This window comes from Brienomyrus brachyistius, chromosome 11, assembly GCF_023856365.1.
Source record: "Brienomyrus brachyistius isolate T26 chromosome 11, BBRACH_0.4, whole genome shotgun sequence".
NCBI lineage: Eukaryota > Metazoa > Chordata > Actinopteri > Osteoglossiformes > Mormyridae > Brienomyrus > Brienomyrus brachyistius.
The window spans coordinates 19,185,922-19,203,072 of record NC_064543.1 but is presented as its reverse complement, the minus strand read 5'-3'; the positions used below and the strand labels follow the sequence as shown (position 1 = coordinate 19,203,072).

Below are 17,151 nucleotides of genomic sequence, written 5' to 3'. Positions count from 1 at the left end.
AGCTGTCGCAGCTCACAGGGAGACGTTTTCATCGATTTGCACTTTAGCGCGATCCATTCTCACGGATCGCACTGACCTCCATGCAGCGCATTTGTGTGTTATGAATTAAAGGAGATCAGCAGTCCGGAATAAAATGCGTTAATAATTATTCGGGGGGGAGGCGGGGGGGAGGAGGTAGAGAGAGTGAGAACGAGAGAGAGCAAGAGAGAGATTTAGCTCTACCCCCAAAGTATCAAGTGTTTTCCCCTTTCCTCGTATAATTTGAAGCAGCCGTTTCGAGATGATGCTCGAACCGCGGGCAGGCATCATCAGTCGCACTGGATGCAGACAGATAATTCACCAAACCGTCACATGATCTCCCATCAGTCTAAGAGATGGGAATATATTGCCATGAGCTCTGGGAATAATGGGTGCACCTGTTTACCGTGTCACCTCTGTTGGCTAATTGTCTCCTTGAGCTACGTCGGAAAGTAAATGCGTCTAGAGCTCTGACAGGTGACGTTTATTTAGAAACCGCTTCACCTCCAGCGCGATTGTTCTCTTTTCTCGCTGAAACTAAATGAAGTGTCGCGGTGCGCATCCCGCGTCCCGATTAGCCGGGTGACAGCACACCGCTAAAAGTTCACATCCACTTGTTTATTTGGGGCTAAAGAGGTGCAGGTGACAGACAACTTTAATATCCTCCCGTTTAAATGATCAATCGCCAGCCCGGTTAGTCCCCAGAATCAAGCGGGCTGCCGGCTTTATGAGGAGGGGAGGGCGAGTCCTCAGGAATGAGGCAGACCAACCAGGAAATTCACACGACACCATCAGGGAAAAAAGGATCCGCATCTTAAGATGCACAAGGAGCTTCACGGATACCAAGAGTCCCTTGGGATTGCGGTTGTTACCATTTTTCTTCTTACATTAGGCCCACTTATCCAGTTATCCGGGCTGCCTCAGCTACACTAATACCGTCCGCATTGAAACATGATTAGCTCGACAGCGTCGTGCTTCCTTGCAACCTCACGTCCCCTCCCAAACGTTCCGGCCCAACCTCGAACGCGAGTCTTGCTTACGCCCGCCACCCTAAGGGTTTTCGTTTGGTCAGGAAGCCTGTTTTTGTGCCCAGTCGGCCGTGTGTCAGCGTGTCTCCAGGAAACATTGTTATGCCGGCACGTGTCCGTCAGAAGACCGATCGGTTCCCATGAGGCAGCCTGCCCAGTTATTACCTTCAGTACTGATACAGCGACGAAGCCGGTAAGGACTCCACCGGGGGCTGTTTAGCACAACCTGGCACTGATGAGTCTGACACCACCAATCGCACTTCCAGACATCCATGGCACCTCTACTGCTATACATATGCGTGTGTGTGCGTGTGTATATACAACATGAAAATATATATGCACATGCCTATCTCCTAAAAGCCGGTACTCAATACCACGATGCAGTCGCGGGTTCAGACGTGCTTGCAGTGTCACGTACACGAGCAGGCATGTGACCCTTAAAGTCTGCCGTCGCGTGTCTCAGCACATCGCTACTCCTCGCCTCCACTAACGGGCCTGGATGCCACCCCACGCTCTGTCACGCGACCCATCCGGCGACTCTCCCCTTGACGGTACCTAATCAGGGTCCCCCTTTATGAATTAAAACAAGAATACATGTCCCCACCTGAATCACTCAGGGTACATCCCCCATAAATACATCTTGTCTTCATCCACGATCGTATCCAGAGCAGCGCTAGTAAAATTTTAGCCACTTAGATGTACAGCTTGCCAACTGAATCCAAAAAACACCTCTATGACAAGAATACCGCTTCACATAGTGGTAAGTGAGAATATATACACTTTTTATATCAGAACAACATGCACTTGTTTTGGGTGAGATGTGGTTCCATGAAGCATGCTGTGACCATACACTAGGTGTCGAGTGGCCTGGGCTCTGTGCGTTACTGAGAATCTCCTAATTGCCCTCACCATTTCCATTCTTGCCTCCCCCTCTCTGAAAACAAACATCATTTCAATTCCATCCTTCCTCCCACCAATCCTTCACCCGTCAAACGGGCCCCTTCATCTCTGCCAGACGCACTCGCTCACGCACGTGTACGCACAGGCACACAAACACACACACACACACACACACACACAGACAGAGCCCTGCCTCATGCGCGATCACATCGACGCATTGTTTTTAATAATCTAAACAGACTCCCATCTTATCCAGAAACTTTACACATCTAAAAAAAAGGAAGAGACGAAAAGAAAGAGTGAACGCCAAAGGGAAGCGCGATCTTGCTTGAAAAGGCTCCCGCTCGACACTACACAAATAAGCAGGCACAACAACTATGAGAACCGCACATCCTCAGCCTTTAAAGTGATGCGTAACCCAGTGACTGCGCACCCCCCCCCAGTCCAAAAGGGCAGGGGTGGGCGCGCAGATGCACGTCTCGGAAGAGGCCACCCTCTGAGCCGTCGTCTGAAGAAAGCAAACTGACGGAGAGAGTCACACTTGCCTTAAGTCATGTTCTAAATTGGCTCCCCGGAGCCTGCGCCCCACCTTGTTCACCGTTAGCATCGCGCTGCCAGGGTAACCCAAGCTGCTCCTTACACACACACACACACACACACACACACGCGCACACGCACGCACACGCACACGCTCACACGCATTCCTGTCCCCTTTCCAGAAGTTGTTTCCCAAAGCATTTCCCATCAGCAGTTTAATTACATTCAAAATAGTTCACGTACATCTATTGTTTCGGATGGCAGGTTCCTGTTGCGCGCCGTAGTGCCGAGGGGGGGCACGTGGCCACTCGCTGGATACAGACCGCGAACCCTTCTGCCGTCGGCCGTGTTATCACGCTGGACGCTCCAGGGCACGTCCCTCTCGGTGTGTTCCCACACTTTGTGCTGTTTAATTGTGGGTTCAAGACAACTGTGCTGCACCGGCCCCCCCCTACCCACCCACCCACCACCACAAAGTCATTCTCCGGGGGAGTGACATTTACAGACTGCAAAATCTACCTAAATGACCAAGGTACCCAACTGATGAAGATTATTCCCTTTGCTGTCTATACTGATCTATGTAAAAGCATAACACTTCATATAGAAGCATATTTCCACTTTACTCAAGGGTACAACTGCAGAACCCCTCTCGCCTCGAAAAGGGACATTGATTTTCCCCCATGCTGCCCCTGAACACTTTGGATGCGATTTTTTGCGACCTTGCGGAATCCAAACACGCCGCACAGAGACAAAGGCAAGCACAGCGCAGATTAATCACCCCGTTTTGAAATATTACCCCCCGGTTTTATTTACCTTTGTTGTTTTATACTGGGGGTAAAAAGATCTCACAAACATCCATTATCTGCCAGGCACTTATAGAAGGAGAGGCAGAGGATAGTGGAAATAAACAGCAAAGTGTCTACTTTACAGAGGATATCAAGGAAAAAAAAAATAATAATTTAGCTCCAGCATTCACCTGACAGACGGAGTTAACGTTTTTCGCTGAAAATATTCCTTGCATCCAATAGTCCGATGTAATTCATTTTCCATCTCTGTTCATTAATCATTGTTAAAATTAGTGATCCATTTCTTCCACTCTGCCATCTGCACTCAGCTTCGTTACAAACATGACACCTTCCCGCATAATAAAAGCTGACAACTACGAAGAGGCCTTTCCAAATAGCTTTCTGCATATATGCACCTCTACAACCGAAGCCGCTGTCAGACAAAAGTAGGTTATTTAAGCAGAGTTTCTGTTATAACAATACCCGCACGCACACACGCACGGGCACACACACAAAGACGCCAACTGGAGCCAAACTGGATTTTGCTACAATCACACATCCCGATAAACAAAGATTTCCCCTCCATCCTTTTCCCCCCCTCTTCTTTCATTCTACCAGGCATAGTTAGGGGATGCAGATCTGTGAATCCCTAACAGAGAGGGAAAGACAACAAACAACGACAACGAAGACCACAAAGAAGCTGTCGTTCCTAATTTGTTTGTGCGGGAAGGTTCATATCGGATTTACATTTGCTTTTTTTGGGTTTCTTTTCACGTGTACCTTCAAAAGCTTGTTTTCCTTTTTGAGTCACGCGTCACCTATATTTCGCCTCGTCTGGGAGACGCACTCATTCTCGTGATTTCCCTTGGAGAGCAACACAGGGCCCAGAGACCGGAGACCCAACATCCCCAAACATAGGCCGGTAGATATCGATTTAATGTACTGCCCTTCGGACTCCGAGGGAGCCCGAAGCATGCAGGATAACACAGGTGAAGCTTTCTCCTTTGTTCTGCTTTTTTTTCCCGGACCTCAGGTGGACGGGGGGAGAAGCAGCCAGGACATGGGCCAGCTCATCCGCCTGGGAGTGGGGTGGTGACTACGCCCCCCACCAGATGATGCACATCCTAAAACACACAACACCCGTGGCAATCCTCTCATATCCAGCCCAGACGTCGCTGTTTGCCTTCAGCAGAGCCCCACGCTGGTCCTCTTAGCAAACCCCCCCCCCCCCCATCCATCCCCACCTCCACACCCCCGTCAGCTAACAGACACGGGATACAGGCTCCCCTGCGAGGTGTCACTGGAAGCCCGTGGCACAGTAAATTAATCTATATAATGCTCTGGAAGGACTGTCTTTTTCACACTGCAAACTGGCAAGACCTCAGAACAGAGATTCAGCTGCCGAGCCAGAAGCCAGCGCAGAGCCCACCTGCCAAGCCCACCCCCAAACCCATATATACACATTCTCACACACATGCTACCCCTAAAACAAACTGTAAAAGCGGACTCTGGTCATGATCACAGCCGGTTACACAGTGCCATGCGGGGGGGGGGGGGGGGGTGATACCAGCTTCTGTTCCATCTTCTGTTGAGGGCTCTCTTCGTTCCCCTTTGCCCCCCAACCCGCCATCACATTCTGACACATGTAATCTCAAGTTCTCAGCACATCTGAATCACACACGGCCGGTGGTGACCATGGCCTGGCCTCCCTTGGCCGATTAGTGGTGTTTAAATACCCCACCCCACCCCCAACCCCCCCCCCGGAAAGGCTGGCGTTTCACATCAGCAGTCCGTGTCAAGTAACGTGATCAGATGAAAGTACAGACAAAAAAATTCCCATTGCATCCATAGTAGGCAATTATTTTATTTTTTGTATATCATTTTCCTATTTTGCCTTTTATTATTTGTCAAGATACATGAAAAAAAAATTAATGTGACAATCCAAATATACATATAAATTTACAGATATATAGACAATCTATACAGAAATTTTAAAGGTGAAAGGGATTTTTTTCTAAATTAGATAAGCTGCACAAATGGCTTAAAATTTTGTAAAGCTTTGAGAAAATCCTACTTATGGCTGCGATCCTGTGCCAAAAAGTTCATCTGGCCTGTAAATTTAAGCATGGATTACAAATATTCAAATCATGAGCTTACTGTTCAAATAAACATTTCCAACAGAGAGAAAGTTTCAAGGCATACACTTTCAAAATAATTCCTCCCCCGATACGAGCCTCGGCACCCCCCCCACCCGCACACACCCGTCGAAACTGAACAAAATCCTGGCAACACGACCATAGCGGAAGACAACTTCTCTGCCTTCATCGTCAGAGCGAGCAAACTCTGGTTATGCGCTCCTTAATTAATGCCTATGCAACACCTATACAACTAGGGCCGGGCCAGGCAGGCTCCAGAAGGGCCACCGGGGTAAAAGAGCAGATTCTTACAGCTTAAGGGGAAGGGGCTTACCATGGTCAGCTGCATGCCACGTGGGAGAAACGAAGGGAAACAAACCACATTTATTTCAGCTTAATTCACTTCCTAATTGGGCCTTTTATGGGGGCCATCCTCCAATTGGAGGAGAGGGGGGCAGGGACAAAGACGTCACCAGGGATTTACCAGGGATGGGGGGATGTGGGCAGATGTGGTTTCACTTTAGACCTTGAATTTGACCCTCGACCCCTTGAGGGCACTTTTCACATCACGCACGGACCCGACAGCCCACCCTCCTCAGCCACCTTCCCACCCACCCGCCCCCATCCCAACCCCCCACCTCGGAGGATGGAGATAAGCACTCCTTTGTGATGACAGCCGGTGTTACCCAAGGATTAGAGTAGCCCCCTTCGCTTGCACGGAGCTCTGCATTAAAGTCTTCCACATTTGCAAAATTGCAAACAGATGCAACTCAAGTACCTGCAAATAACATGCCAAGACCAATTTCAAAAGGGAGATTTCAAAATATGTGGAAGTCATTAGGACGAGTATTATTTTTGCAATACAGAGGCACCGGGGGCGTCTCAACAAGCAGATGGGTGCTACTTTTATTTACAAAAAAAAGATCCGCGTGTTATTCCACCATAAATGAAGATATATAACTTGCATGAAACAATTACTTTAAATATTGAAGTTTCAAAGGCAAAAGAGAATGTCAAATCACCTTTTTTGTTGCAAAGCACAATCTTTTATCATATAAAGGTGCTTTTATTTCTTTTCCTGCAGCTGAGATACAAGACATGGATCTAACGGCAGCGTTTATAATGTAAAAGAACTGTTAAAGGCTTTTTATCAGTAAATAAAAAAATGCCACAAATCAAAATAATTCACTGTTGTCGTATCTCGTATTTTTTTAAAGTTGCAGTGTGCAAAGTTTGCATCCCTCCTTAAAGAGAAACCTTCACCATGTCACTTAAAAGAAAAAAAAAAATAGAGCGAGGCGCATTCTAATTAAAGACGATTTTAACACCGAGCCCGGCAACAAACTTCATTAGAATGCACATCAAACAAACACCAAATGCTCCGACTGTACGCATCTCTAAGCGAAAAGGGGGAGCGCTGAATTAAAACGCACATCCCAGCATTTGGAAATTAGATTTCTCCCCCGTTTTCCGAATTGGAGTAAATATTTCTTTCAAATGAAGCGAGATTAGCTACCCGAGACGCCAGGGCTCCTGGTTTTATGCGACTGACTTCTGCGGAACAATGACCCTTCGCCTGAACTTCTCATAGTTGTGACAGTGGGAAGCGGTTGAGGCATTCCTCCCATAGCAGACGAGCTGTGCCTTCTCTTTCAGAGTGAGGGGGTGGGGGGGGGGGGGGGGGCACGAATCCCAGGAATGCCGACCGTTCGGGCCGCCCCGTACGAGCCCTGGCATAAGAGCGCCCCGCGGAACGCGTGCCCTCCCCACTCGAGGATGACAGATGGATTATGAAAACTTCAAAGGCGAGCATTTGGGGCGCCGGGGGAGGGATGGTAGGTATCCGAGCTGCCGTCTCTAACCCATGAGACGATGGCGGTTTAGCAAAGGGGGCAGCACAGGGCCAAAATCGCCCCTCTGCTGTACATTTATCACTCCTGTACGGGAATGTTTTGACCAGCACTAAAAAAAAGAAGGGAAAGCAGAGGTAATGAACATACTCTAATTACAGTTATTTTATGTGCAAAGGAGTTTATTAGATATATGCAATATGATGACTGAACCGGACTACTGGTACCATGGTCAGGGCAGTGTGTGTGTACAAAAAAATCATGGATGCTCAGTGATAAAGTTACTGATTCACTGTTCTTTCTGTTTCTGGAGAAATCAAGACAAGGAGTAATTTTACCAATGCCTACTCATAGCCTAAAAGTGAAAGATATAGTCACCTGATGCCGATTTCTCTCCCCCTCACAGAACCCCCCAGGAAAGAATTAATCGTGCAAAGTGGGGAGCGGACTCAAGTCAGACGTGCACACACACGGAGATCAGCCGGCACACTCACGATGGGTCCACATGGGGGCTAATCGGTCCCGACCTCCAGTGTCACACCATTTAACCCCAGTCACTCAGCTTAGTCCCGCCACAACGATCCCGCTGGGCCTTTGACCGCAGCCCTGACCCCTCAGACCCCCCACCCCCGCACCCCTGACCCCCAGGCACTACAGCTCAGTGTGAACACACGTTACGTATGCACGAAGAACTTTACTTCCTTAATCGACTGTTTCTACATTTTAGGCATACAGAATACGTGTCTCATTTACGTTTTAAACATCATGCCCAGTCTGGAAACCTTGCAGTCACAAACACAGGCGATTTACAGTGTTGGCTTTTAATTTTGTTTTTTCTCATTTTACTGCGTTCCAGGGAAGCCCTCCATGGCTTAGGCTGGCAACCTCAGTTTTGATAGTTGCTTAAAGCGTTAACGTGTCTTCAGCTGACCCGGAGGTTTGATCGCGCTCCTGTCTCCAGGAGACTTAGCAGGAACTCCGTGACCTCGGGGATGCTAGAGGGGAATCCGTTGATGACTCGTCTTTCCGAACCATCAGGACTCCATCTAGGCTTTCCTCAGAAAGGATCGGTCTTCCCTTCACATCTCTTAACCCCACCAAGCCATGAGCTCAAAAGCAAGCCCAGAAACAAAGTTGAAAACTTCTGCGGATAGATTTTGGGCTGCCAAAAAAACTTTGATTCGATTTGAGATTTAATGTCAGATACGAGGATTTTGGCTCAATTAATTGCACATCGTTCAGAAGTCACGCCGAGCCGGCTGCAGCGTTTTGGGCTGACTATATATGGACACCTAACAGGCCGATAATCCACCCCCCCTTCCCTGCTTTGCCTTTCAAAGCCCTGTAGCATCTGTAAGCAGGAGTGCTCTTTCGTCATTCTAATTACTAACTATGCCGTTTGATTAAAACCGTGTAAAAACGAGCCTGAACCTCCATAATTAAGATCCATTTTCCAGATTAGAGCAGACAACAAAAGCTGAGGCAGCCGCAGCCTCCAGAAAGGGAAATTGGAAGAAAAAGCAAACGAGGGTCACCGTGACGACCCCTCCCACCCACAAACACGAGCAACCTCCTATTAAACACCAGCAAGAGGCATATGCCCCCCCCAAGTTTAAGGGGCTGCTGTCAGAGTTGCCTCACAGGGTACAGCATAAAGGCACCGACAACATGGACACGTGCTTTTTTGGGGTGGGGAGCTGAGGCCACGGCAGGCCTGGAGCAGGGTTACCTGCATGGGGAGGGGGGTTACAGACAGCTCCTTGTAAACATTCCCGCTCTGGGCTCCGTCTAGGTCCGCCTCTCCAATGCTCTTTGAGTCCCCCCCCTGCAGCTGGAACTTGACAGCTATCAGACACGATATTTTCTCAGATGTTTTCCAGGTTTGCACAGAACTCGTGTCAAAAATAAAAAAGTTAGCGAGTAGCCAGATGCCGGGCGATGTCTGCGTCTCCCCCAATCAAAGCCAAGCGCAGCTCACGCAAAACACAGCCATTTTGACGGGGAACAAAACACTAATCTACATAGGAATTTTCTACTGGCAATATTCGCTAAGATTTTATGTTGTGTTTTTGATCGTGTAGCTGAAATTCTTACCCAAAGGAAGCTTAGCACTTTGCTCATTTCAAACTAGCGACTCCCACGGCGGTGGTACTTCAATCAGGACCCCTCAAACCCGCGTTGTCAGCCTTTATACCACAGCCCTAACCCCCCCCCCCCCCCCCCCCGCCCATGATGATCTCTGCAAACACGCCCTGCAATATGTCTGTCACTCGTGCGGAAGCAGCTCAGGCTGTGTTAAGTGTACGGGGGGCCCCAGTCGCTCAGCTTGTCCCCTGAAATGCCCCCCTGAAAACCAGGCCCTCACTGGATGGGGCTGTTACCAACATAGGCCCGCATGGAAGTTGAGGAAATCACAGAGCGCAGTATGTCCTGGGAATCGGCGTAAGTCTGCTGGGTGCCAAAATGAGAGGAGGCCTTCATAACTGAAAAAGCTGAAAGTGGGTTTTGGACCGCTACCCCCCCCCCCCCCCCCCCCATAAAGGTGAAGGACAGAAACGGCAGTCAGTGCTGCCAGCTTTGTGTGACTCCCTACAGACGTTTTTAAAACGAGATACATCGGTAACTCACTGACCGGCTGTCATACTTAAGGGCTCATTAACAGATGCATTTACAACAAAATGTATTTTTATATTTAATTATAGGGTCATTAACGGATGTTATTAAAACCATGTATATGTTGTTATCTTAAAAAAGATTCTATATATTTGGCAATTAAACAGCTACATATAATTTGTCAAGTAAAAATATAAATAGAGAAATGTGCTTTTAAATTATGGATCGGTCAGAAAATGATAAACAATCTGAGGAAATGAAGGAGAGAGAGGGATCGCGCCTGATATCGAAAAGCTGTCCCGCGACGCCCGTCCATTTTCAGTCTCGCGACCTGAAGCGCGGGCCTAGCTTGGCTCGCGCGTCTCCCCGAGCCCACTCGCGACGGAAACACGCTCCCAGAAAATACTAGCGACCAAACCGGGGGGCGTGGCGTGCGGTTTAGGGCGGCACGCGGACGCGCGAGGAGCGGCAGACGGACCGCAGGTCGATCAGACATGAAAGACAGAAGAGTGGGATTTGTTAATATCATAAGGAGCGGCGCGGCAAACGGAGGGGGAGAACAACGGCACAAACGAGCGTTCCTTACGACTTAAAAGGTGTGTAAAGGAAGCCAGGCGTCAGGGGAATTTCCTCAAAAAGCCCTTTTAAAATTCAGCTCCATAATAACCCGGATAAATAAAGATGAATCCCCCAGAGGAAACACTATTTAGTTCATACACTGAGCTCTGCTTAAAAATGTTTCGCTCAGGAGTGAGAGCCCCCCCGCGCAGCTCGGAGTCCCCGGCTCGCCTTCACCTGTAGGTAATCTACTCGGGATGGTGGGGGGGGGGGACCAGGTGGGAGGGGTGAGGGAGGGAGTCTGGGGGCTTCTCGGCTAAAAATATATACGAGGTAACCAGTCGGATGTGATTTCCGTCTGTAATTAACTGAATTTAAAAAGCTCACGATTTAATGGGGCTTCTGTTCATTTACGCTCAAACCTTTTTCACTCTGAGGAGACGCAGTATGGAAGCCGACTGAGGTTCACGCAAAAGCCATTCGAAGCGCTAAATATTAGGAAAATATAAAAATGCAAAACATTCTATTCATGTGTCTGTATTTTTTATTATTGTTTTAAAAATTATAATAAATAATGTATCTGTCTTATAATGAAATACTGCCTTATTTTTAACAAGAGGCTAAATTAGATTAAATAATAAAATATCTCCTTGTCTAAAATCCACAGGAAGCGAGGACTATATTCAGAGATGGATGGAGTCTGCTGGAGGTAAAGGATCTGCTCCTCCACCGCCAGGGACTGAGGGTGTAGGTGTCATCCCGAGCGATCTGGGGACATCTTTCACGTACATCATCTGTTTTCTCCCCCTTTCTTCCAGCATCCAGCTCCCTCGGCGGAGAGGAGCCGTTAATTTGCGGGGCCTGATCCGTCTGCGAGCTAGAGGAACGCCAGTGCTATCATTATCAGCCAAATCAACCAGGCGTTAAATGGAGAGATCAGGAGACATTTGCTCTCCCCGCCATCTCGGTGACATCATTACCGAGAGAATCAACAGCAGGAGCTGCCAGTCCGCGGGGGGCAGGAAAACAATGCCGGCGTTAAGGGGCCGGGCATCTCATCACAGCGTTAAGCCGAAGGGGGCGCCAGGACGCCACGTGCCAGCCACCTCAGAAGAGAGGGTCATCATGTCCAGACCTTAAAGAAACGCCGTTTGGGAAGCTGAGATCGCACACCCGAGGATCATTGGGGCCGGGGGGGGGGGGGGGGGGGGGGGGGGGTTGCTTGCAGACACACAGTGCTAGCTACACCACTCATGCCCATTTACCCCTGCCACCAGTCTAATGTTATACTAATGCCCACCTGTAATTCGCTCTGACACTCAGTCCAGTTCTGAGTGACAGCGCAGGGCCGTCACTTGATTAGAAATTGCCACAGATTTGTTAATATCCAGATTAAACCCAGGAGCCTAATTAACAAACACTTGCCTCCTCCCAGTTGTAAAGCTCTCATTCTATAGTGGTTCTAAATGGCTACTATTCAGTGGTGTCACTTTAAAAATTCCAGGGCTCCCTTTTCTAAATTATTTGTCCTTCAAACATAGTCAAACTGTGGGACAAATAACATTTAATTTACCCGGACACTCACATTTAATTGAAAATGCTACTATCAGCCTTTTTAACCTTCACCTGTTCGAAACGGGGGGAAAGCGCGAATATGGTTTAATTAACCAATAAACCAAAACATCCTTTACGGCCTAAATGAGCGCAAGCGTGAATAGGGTGGGGGAGAGTCATCTGCACTCTCTGATTCATCTGAGGTTGCTTTAAAAAAATCCAATACCCAAAAACCTCAGACAAAAAGCCACTGTAACTGCACGCCACGCGATCTGGCTCGCCGGGGAGCGGGGAATTGTCAAAATATTTGCGACTGCAGGATTCCAGCCGATGATTGCGCCTTGATCCCACAAAAGGCCCATCTTCCATGTGTAAGAAGTGTACGAAACGAGAGTCGACAGAAAACCTAAAATCCTCAGGCAAAAAAAAGACAGTCACTGTAGTAATACCCCGTGAGACCTGGCAGGAAACGAGGGGAGACTTCACCAGACACTTCTCATCCTATTTGCGGCCGACGCCCCCCACATGGGTCAGTAACTTAACAGAGCTCAAAGCCCTCCTTAAAGGTGGCAAAAAATGCAAAAAAAAAAGGAAAATAGAAACGCAGGTTGGCTCACAGTGTTTTCCTTTCCTTCTCGTAATGTTTCTTTTTGTTCCACGAGGCAACTTTCATTAAAGATCCAATTATGCAAATCAGAACCACAAGAGGCAGTTGAATGTGTAGCATAATGGCGTATAGTGATAGTTCGATACGATGCATGGACGTGAGGTAGATTTACGAGGCTGGCGTACTGCTACGCCTCCGTCCTTTGAGAAACTCTCCATCATAATTAAAGGTGCAAAGCCCTCCCTCCCAACAGCCATCTTGCTTACACTGGCCCTTCCAACCAAGAGCCGGTCCACAGTATTGACAGTCGGTCATTTGGAGGCAGCTCTAAAACAAGTCAGCGACCCCAGAAGCTCGTCTCTTCTCTCCGCTGGGAATAGGCCCTTGGCAAAGTAGAAAAATACCTTCTGGAACTGACCCTAGAGCCATGGGCCATACACTAATCTCTCTGACACGACCAACGAAAAAAACCACAAGGAGCATAAACGTAAAATAAGGCGACGGTTGCGCACTGTGTTCGTGATTGATGGACGGTTGCCTATTTTGCGTAAATCTCTTGTCAGAAAATGACATGGCTGTAATTTTGGGTTCCTCAAAAGATCAAAGCACGTTAAGCGGACACAATGCATGGCACAATTAAATACAAATTGGCAAGTTTGACAAAGACAAAAAAAATGTCATCCACAAATTGAAGACCTTTTTTTTTTTTTATTTCGGCAAGACTAGCGGTTTCAAAAGGCAAACAGAGAGAAATATCAAAATCCGTGAGGGAAATTCTACTATTTACACTAAACACTATCAATCAAAGTATAATTGCATCCGGGAGTAAAAGGGTCGGTATGTCGTAAGTGCAAAAAACAAACTGCTTTTTTTGTTTAAAAAAGTACTGCACTTTTAATTTGACCGATTTATTCATTTCTGAATGTAAAAATCATCCCAAATCACTATGCTGGGGTTTGGCATTGACCTTTCCTAGAACTCAGAATGATTTGATTATGTACGGATGGAGCTGGGAAAAAAGGGGGGGACAGAACTGCAGTTGTAGGTAAGGAGGAGAAAGGGAAGGAGAGAGAGGGAAAGCGAGAACTTCATCATCCCCAGACCTACTCTTTGAAAGTGAATTAAGGAAAACTTGAAGGGACCCAAAACATCTGTGAACATCTGTCCCATTTATTTGCTGAGGTCTTTGCCTGCATGTACTTGTGTCTCTAGCAAATTGTTTTCACAGATTTTTTTTGGGGGGGGCGACGTGATTACAACAGCCGGCAAATCCACTTTATTCTGGACCTGTCAGTTAATCAAACTGGCACTTTTAATCCAATCGGGCACTCGCATGCAAACCACTAAATCTGAGTGGCATATAAACCAAGGACTCTGATTTAATGTAACAAAGACTCAGTTAAGTGTAACCCCTGATTTATGTGTAGCTTTGAAAAGCAAAAATACATTTCATTGGATCTGGGCTGACTGTGGCTAAAATGAATTTCATTAAATTTGTGTAAACATTGAGCATGCAAGGGAAAAGTATCACTTCCCTGAATTATTCAGTCAGAGTGAAGCTTTACGGTCCAAAAGTCTGAGGAATCGCTACTCCTAAAACGAGGTAATGTCTCCTGGTTCTAACCAGGAAAAAACTTCAGCATCTCCTACTTTTTGTTCACGCTGGAGATGTTCTTTTTCCACAAACACTATTTCCTTTGTGAAAAACAATAGCACTGTCAAAAGAACACCCATTTTCTTAGTAGAAAATCCCCCTATTTTAAAAGCATCACGTCATCTTAGCCTAATCTGACGGAAATAAGAGAGACGGCTTGAATCACCTTAATGTGATTTTTCTTCGATTGCACACGATACCTCTGATCATTACAACGCTCCACCCTTCACTATGCTAGGACCCCGCATTCCTGCCATTACGGTGATGTGAAGTTGCATGCTTGGTCACTAAGTAAGCATGAGGTACAGCCCAAAGGTCCGTCACCCTTAATGCATGGAATACAGAGGCGAGAGGGAGGAGAGATCCTAAAACATTTACATCTCCTGTCTCTCGCAGGAGCAGTGTATGAAATACTCCTCCGTCCTCCGAGTTTCACTCCTGCCCCTGCTCTCAAATTAGAAACACGCAATATATTTCCTCTGTGAAACAATTATATCTAAATTAGGAAAAATTTTGGAAGAGTTTGAGGCAGCCTGCTCTGGGTTTTCTAGAATCCCCTCGTTAACTGTGCTGTAAACAGCCAAAATCACAGTAAAAATTGAGCCCACAATGGCCGTACTCACAAGATGCAAGTCCGGTTCTGAGTCACCCTCCCATCTTAGGGTAGCCCCTTCTCGATCCCCCCGAATGATGGACCCCACATCGAGGGGATTAAAAGCCTCTGCCCTGTGACCCGCAGGCCTCCTCTGCACGTATCAATTAATACCTAAACGGCAGCCCCCTCTGCCCCCCACCCCGTGCGAGGCAGACGTGGCATGTTCATCTGGTCGACAATTTCAGCCAATTAAAGAGGGTGGAATCAGCTAAGTGTGCAGCGGCTGTTTGATCAAGCCTCTGCGCCGGACACACTTCAGCGGCCGCAGACTGACAGGGATGGAAATCAAAAACAAGGCGGGGTAAAAAATTGGGAAGAAAGGATGCGGTATGCGTCCCCTCCTTCCCCCCATGTAAGAGACACAGACATCCTGTTCCTGCTCTGGTCAGAGGACACGAACAGAGGCGGCATGCCGTACGGAGTGGCCAGTGCCAGGCAGGCTGGAGTTCAGGAACCGCAGATACGCAGCCCTGGGCCCTGCTGGATCTCAGGCCTGGGAATGAGACTCTAGAACAGGGCCAGGGTATCCATGTGTAGGGAGGGAAATCAAAAGTGTGATTCTCTGACCCAGGCTGACCCCAAAACCGTAACCTTGACAATAAATTCAAATGAGCAATTTCTGCCAGTCAAATTAAAGTAAAAAGGCTAGCTTTTCTCTTCGAGTTTTACATTATATAATGTCACATCAACATTTATTAACATATTAATATAGGGTGAACTAAGAAAAATGATAAATAAATAGAGGCAATTAAATACACTGTAAATTTATAACAATATTTATCTTATTCGTTTATTTTTCCTTTAACTGTAAATGCAGTCATTAATCACATCATTAAAATCGTCTTTAACATGTAACCTCAAAAGATGTGCATCCTGGCTGGCAATAAAGCAATTAAGCTTTACGCCTTCGGATCCCGTCTCCACCGTGTTATTTCTCCTTTGTACACGGTGTGCTCTTCGAAAAGTAATTGCTTATTGTGTGTTATGTTTCAGTCAGGTACGGTTTGTAAATATAATATGACTTGCACGTCAACAAGCTAACAGAGGCCACTGAGGGTTTCTCTCCGCGCACCACGAGTGGGATATTTCTCTGCGAAATAGCCACCGCTTTCATCCATCGCAATTTCTCCTCAAATAAGAAATGATGCGAGCCGACAAAAATGTCTACGCCCAGACACCACTACAGACATAATATCCGCCTGACAAATACCGTTAAACAATGACTTGCATTTACATATACATCTGCACGGTCGCTCTCCGTTCTTTTCCTTTTATAATGAATCCAAGGGGGGTTGGAAAAACACTTATCTCGTTTCAACTCTTAGGAAAAGTAAAACAATTTGACGTGCATTGTTAAGCGGCCGTGTGCTTTATACAAGTATTAAAGTTGCCTTTAGGTGTGTGGAACGACAAGGTGCGCTTGTGTCCATATGAGGACAGAACGTGCCCCCCTAGCCAAGCTGGACACCTGCTCACCTATCACCGCTGCCGGCGTCACTACTTTTACGTTAACAATTTTTAAATAAATATATCCAGAATTATGACACCGGCTGACATTTGAACCTATTTAACTCGAAAAGAAACAATTTTTCATCCCTTAGAATAAGTTGTGTTCAGATCGTGCCTCGGTAATATTCGAAAACCACAGAAATCAACTGAACAGGCCTATGTTAAACTGAAAAAAGAACTTAAAATAGTGGATTAGTGTTTATACTGTATATTGACTATAAAATCAACAAAGTAAGCCGATATTTTATATATCTATAACGCTGGAAGATAATTATCGATAAAAGAAACGCAAAACCTCAAACTCACCCTTGATTCTATTAGACATATTGTTTCACATTCAATTAAAGCTACAGTTCTAAAAGCACCTATTTTCATATATTTCCTATTTCCTGCAACTTTCTTTTAACGAAAAAAATATATCCCCCCCCCAGACCACTACACTTGCAAACGACGATAAATCCCCCCCCTTTTCTGTAGCGATATGTTTGTCGTTTCTGGATAAAGGGGCTTTTAAAAGCCTGATATGACATTTACTCCTCAGTTGTTTGAATGCCATCATAACGCTCCTCAAAGCATAATGCGGGCCGTCTATTCTTACGAGGTCGATCACAGCACAAAATGGCAGGTCTCGCAAAGCTCCTCCAACCTCACAAGTTTTGACACATGGCATGCAGCAGATAACTTTGATCCTAATTCTCCCGGCGATCTGTATTCAGGTTATCCGAAAGCCCGACCGGAACCCCTTGGG

General features: G+C 46.9%; 1 long non-coding RNA gene across 1 annotated transcript; it reads left to right on the top strand.

Moving 5' to 3' along the window:
• Window positions 1–10,229: 10,229 nt before the first annotated feature.
• On the top strand, window positions 10,230–11,596 carry LOC125751486 (uncharacterized). Its single transcript, XR_007400634.1, has 4 exons — window positions 10,230–10,462; window positions 10,615–10,663; window positions 11,092–11,133; window positions 11,243–11,596. It is a non-coding gene; the product is annotated as an uncharacterized LOC125751486 (long non-coding RNA).
• The last annotated feature ends 5,555 nt before the right edge of the window (window positions 11,597–17,151 follow it).